The following is a 5,631-nucleotide window of genomic DNA, read 5'->3' on the forward strand; positions in this document are numbered from 1 at the left end:
GTTCAACATCATCTTCTATCCTTAGATAATGTATTTTTAACTCCTAGCATGCATGCTCTAGGCCTTGACACCCACCAAAAATATCCAAAATAGCATCTCCCTAAGACTGCACTAACAATCTATGGCAAAAACAAATCTCAAAAATATCCCTTCCACAATAAGAATTTTTTGAAACCACAATGAATAAATACGATGAGTTTCTGTCTCACCAAAAAAACATAAGAGACCTTTTTGCACCACCTCAAATATAGTGTTCATGTACAAAAGTGTATGGAAATGGACTCTTCTCTAGAATGAAATTTATTTGAGCATTGAGTTCTTTTTATGCAACCTCACCTTTGTCACAATCAACTAGAGGAAGATTACAATGTTTTTGATAGAACATAGTTAGTGCCAATGTTTCCACCTACAATTACACAAAAACCTCTTACATTGTCATCTCCATAGTATATACACATGGGTGAAAGCTAAAATTTGAGATGTGTGTACTCACTTGTTCTCCATTCTCTTATAAATAACTTGATTGCACATGAAGAGACATCGTATGATGCATGACCAAACCAATTTTCCGTCCCACCTTGTGTATTTTAGGAAGGTGATCCATAAGTCTCAAGCACACAAACCATCCCTCGTCATCCATGAAAAGGCAACAAAGCTAATTGTGGAACGTTTCAATGATTTGCTAATCTTGTTCTATGGGGGACCATTGTCCACATCTACATCTACCACTGATACACCTGTAGGAAATTCATCATACACAAGATGAGACACTCTATCTAAGAGAGAGCTTGTGTGAGATAATGATGCAACTATCTTCATTAAAAACTTTTTATTGTATGGAAATAATCAAAGAGGTGTCAGTAATAAGTAATAAAAGCATGAAAAAAACAATGTGATTTGTGAAACTCAAGGTTTCCACCTATGTGACCCCTTGTTAAGAGTGTGGATGTCTACTACCAAAATTTGTGACAAACACTCATCATCTACCTACAATTTTTAGAAAAGATATTAGTTTTTCAAGCACATGTTTTTGAGAACAAAGAATTCTTACCTGTGGTCTTTTCTTGAGCTTCATGCATAGTATCAAGTTGTTGCCTTGTGCACCTCTCATTCACAAGCTAAGATGAGGTAGATGTAGCCACTTAGTGTGAGGTGTTAGTGTGAGGTGGATGCTATAGTAGGTAGATTTACATTTGGCTCTAGTGAAGCTGATGGAGAGTTCTCATGAAGTGGAGAATACTATGTTTAGTCAGGGCTCTAATGCTGACAAACTCTATGAAAAAAATAACCAAATGAAAAAAACAAGTAGTGAGATTTAAGAGGCCCTATAGATTTATCTTTGAAAACATGTAATGAACTTTGGATAGTTTAGCAATGATGAAATACATTTCCACAAGTGTTCCTCATTGGAGGAACTTGTCCAAATGGGTAGTCCAACCACCAAGGGCATCTCTCAAGTTCCCCATCAAAGAAAAACCTCTCCACCCATGCCGTAGGATACATAGTGTCCTTGGAATTAACATTTGCCCGATCGTTGACCATTTCTCCCTCCTCATCCATGAGACCTTGACCAGTTATTGTTGGATCCACCTAAGTATAAATAATCCATTGGCAATTAAATAGTTCTCAAAATTTTTTTTGTCTCATCATTTGTGAATGGTGTTCCAAAGTCAAATTGTGGATAAAAATATACTTGTATACAACTCTCTTGGTATCCTCCTCAATACTAGGTTTCTTTTCTCCCTCCTTTACTTCGCAAAGATCTTTCCACACTTTATGGAAACTCAATGCATTTTTTGTTGATCTTTCACCCACTTTCCAAATCCATCCATAGACACATCATGTTATATTGAAATCCCCTGCATAATAGTTTGAGCTTCATCTATGAGCTCCTCCCAAAAGAGTTCCTTTCTCATGTGCAACAATGCCTTTTTGGAATCCACAAACATCTCTATAGTTTTCTCCTCCTTCACCTTCTCGTCATAAGCATATGTAACACCTCCATATTCCTATTTATAAATAACATCATAATAAACATTTGACTCGAAACTTTGAATGACTACAAGATTTTGAGCATTGTATTTCTTTGGCATATCTCTCTACAGCCTTACCATACACCGAGCGACATTTTTTGAGCAAACCAAAATTTGAGCGAATGTTTATATGGCATGGGCTAATGTTGTCAATCTTTAAAATGATCAGAAGCCTAATTGTCAAAAAGTAGGTCTCCACCCCTTGTCCCAGAGGGATAGCCTCGCATCTTGGTGAAGTTCTCCAAGCAACGGCCAATTGCAAAAAGTGCATGTGGGAGTTCATTTTAGAGGTGTCAAACCCTGATAGACTGCATCTAAGCGAGAGGTTTAAACCATTCATTGAAAAAAAATGCATAGCTTTTTTTTTCAATTCTAGTGTGACAGCAGTGTTAATGGCCATTTGCAAAAGGATAGCTGATCCCGTAGTGTGACAAGGGATGTAGAAACCATTCTAAAATATGAAAGCGAATGGACCTTTTTTTCTAAAACTCTTTGATGTGTATAAAAATAAAAAATAAAGAAGTGGGACTCTCTCAGTGTTAGAAAAAAACAGGTGTCCAATGTATTTTAAATGGTTGAAATTATAAAATCTTGGCTACATTTTGAGCTGGCCTATACAAAAAATGTGAAATTTGCACAAGTTTAGTGTAACTACTAGCAAAAGCTTCAAATTTTGACCTAAAAATTGAGAGAGATCCATGTTTACTCTTATCTTCACTGGTTAGTAATGAAAATGATTTTTCTTGCTCTACTCTCTCCCCCCCCTCTTTTTGTAGTAGAAAAGAAATATTCCTCAAAGGGTGTGCGCCCGCGTGCCACACCATCGTTGAGGGATAATTTTTTTAAAAACACATCGAAGGACTTAACAAAAGAAAAGTGTATTCAAATTTTCACTTAGTAAAAAAAGAGAGACAAATTAAAAAAAAACTCTATTCATTTTATATTCATGGAATCTCTCAAGGTTTGTGCAAAGCCTCGCATCAAGCATTGACTTGCACATGCAGACCTCCACCAATGAACCCACAATGTCAGGGCCAAAAGCATGGTGACAAGCTAAGCCATGCCACCTTGAGGATGTTGTTGTTGTGTTTATCAACCCCTCCATACAAAAAATGGGTTTTATTGCTCCTCCATCACCTGTGGTAACACCTGACAACATCTCCACTGTCCCCATCACACGATCAACCCTATTGTCCCCATCACACGATCAACCCTATTGCTCCAACCACAAGCCCTTCCATGCGTCTAGTCCCTCCACATTCTACTTTTTTTTTCAATTCGTCCCTTTGATTTTACTTTTGTTTCCAAATGGTATTGATTAAGACACCCCTATATGAACCCGTTTGGCACACCTTCATTATCTAGAGAAGAAGAAGAAGAAGAAAAAAAACCTCCCTAAAGGACTATAAACAGAGAGAGTTGAAATTAAAAAAAAAACAAAAAGCTTCCCTAAAGTACCTGGCCGCATATCCTTTAGGGAAGCTTTTTGTTTTTTTTAACTCTCTCTTTTTGTATTCCTTTAGGGATTTAACGAGGCTTTCTTTATTAAAAAAACTCTTCTCTTTCTTGTATAGTGAATTCAAAGTGAGGAGGGTCACATAATGTTTTCATTACTATGAATCTCAGGGGATACCAATCTTGTGAATTTATAAGAAAGTGGGAGATGCTAGAGGGCGCGTGAGGTGAGGAGGGGAGAGAGTGACAAGTGCAAGTGGCTACATGAGCCATGAGGGGGAAGCACATCAAGTGCATGCACTCACTCTAATGCCCTTGCTAGATGTCACACAAGGCAAGCAGAGGCACCAAGTGGCATGAGAGGGTGACGAGATGTGGACGCGGGACATGTGAGAGGGAAGGGACAATTTTTTGTAAACATCTGTTTGCTTGTAGATTGTCGAGATCCTGGGGCGGTTGGCGAGTCAGTTAGAGGATAGAGCCCTTTTCTCAATAGGGGAGGGTTTGAATTTAGTATTTAAGTTGTATTTCATTAAGTCTTTCTGCTCCATTACGGGCAAAGATGGAATCTGGTGGAGATTCCATGTAATGGAAATGAAATGGACCGATAGAATGCTTAGGAATGCTAGTAGGAAGGCCAAAATGTTTCTTTAGTTTGTATATGGCAAGATACTCTTAAAATGTTAGTGAATGAAAGTAAAAAAGATATGAAAGAAAGAGGAGGGGGACACGTGCGCAAACAAAAAGGAAAGGGAAGATGATCTGGGTGGTGGGTGACAAACATAGGAGTTTCCATTTGTCATGCGAGGCTGAAACAACGATGAGTTGTTTTTTAAATGCAATTTGTCACATAATCAGCACAAAGCACGTTGTGGTGAGCTCACTCAGGGCAATAACTTAAGAGCCTAAGTGGGACGTCTTCAACTCAAATCGTCATGCCTATATGAGAGTCTTGATGCAACTCTGAGAGAGGTTATCACTGGAAGGAATCTAGTGAGATTTTGTGTAATAAGAGTGAGTGGAGAAAGTAGAGCAAAAATAGGTGACATTCTCAATTTGTAGCACCCTAAAATATTCACGATAGCTGGCCTATAAGAATTTCCCCATGAGCAAAGAGTTGAAAAATACTAAAGTCTACTATACTTAAGCAAAGAGTTGAAGAATACTCAAATATAGTACAAAAGTAAAGGGGGGGGGGGGGGTTGAAGTGTTGATGCGCACAGGAAGGCCTGTAGATAGCATGTCAACAATGCTAGACCAGTGTTCAAGAAAAATGATTTTCAAAAACTTGCAAAGTTCCTTTGGGCACTGGACAAGGTACGAGGTTTCTTTTACTTGCTTGCAAAAAATACAAAAAAGAACAGGCTAAATAGTTATCCAATGCCAGGCTTGCTAGCACCTACCTCTTGCTTAGCATATCCATTCTTAAATTTAACCGCCATCTTTGGGAGGTCTAGGGAAAATTTATTTAGTCTCTCAAATGAAGAAATCAGTGACTTACATAAATGAGTGACTCACAGGAACTCTTGACTATGTGTGTTTCGATACAGTGCCTCTAATTAACTTGCTCAATTTTATTACCGCTCAAAAAATCTCACTCGGAGCTTGGGATTCCTCACCTCTCTGCTTGAACACAAGAGGTAGCCACCGTGTTATATTTTTCTTTGATAAAGCAATCATACCCTTCTTTGACCAAGCATAGTTATAGATGAGCTAAAGCAATCCATTTCCATTACTTGGACTTGCAATGGAGAGAATTTTGTATGCTCTTCCTTTAAATGTTTGCTCCACCATTTCTTTTTCCTTCTCGAATTTCTCAACATACTTCTCCAAGCCCATGCTATGTCTATCAATGGAAGCTATAGCCATATTCACTGCACTATCAAAGAGGTATGCAAAAATTAAAAACATTTATGCTCATTAACAACTATATTGTGCTACTTAAAAATTTGGTAAAAACAAAAAGGAACTTAGACATTACCTTCCATACAAGCTGGCATAGATTATTAGTAGGAGTATTGTACCATTGCTCTCTTGTGTGTCTCTCTAAGATAAATTTTGTTGAAGCCCACTTCCTTCAATTCTCACCCAGATACTCTAACATTGAAGTTTTTTCAACCAATTCAAATCTTTGAAACATAAA

At 37.8% G+C, this 5,631-nt stretch overlaps 1 pseudogene; it reads right to left on the bottom strand.

Moving 5' to 3' along the window:
* Nucleotides 1–1,626: 1,626 nt before the first annotated feature.
* Nucleotides 1,627–5,357, bottom strand: LOC147429000 (uncharacterized; annotated as a pseudogene).
* Nucleotides 5,358–5,631: the final 274 nt, after the last annotated feature.

This window comes from Adiantum capillus-veneris, chromosome 22, assembly GCF_014529385.1.
Source record: "Adiantum capillus-veneris isolate H3 chromosome 22, ASM1452938v2, whole genome shotgun sequence".
NCBI classification, from domain to species: Eukaryota; Viridiplantae; Streptophyta; class Polypodiopsida; order Polypodiales; family Pteridaceae; genus Adiantum; species Adiantum capillus-veneris.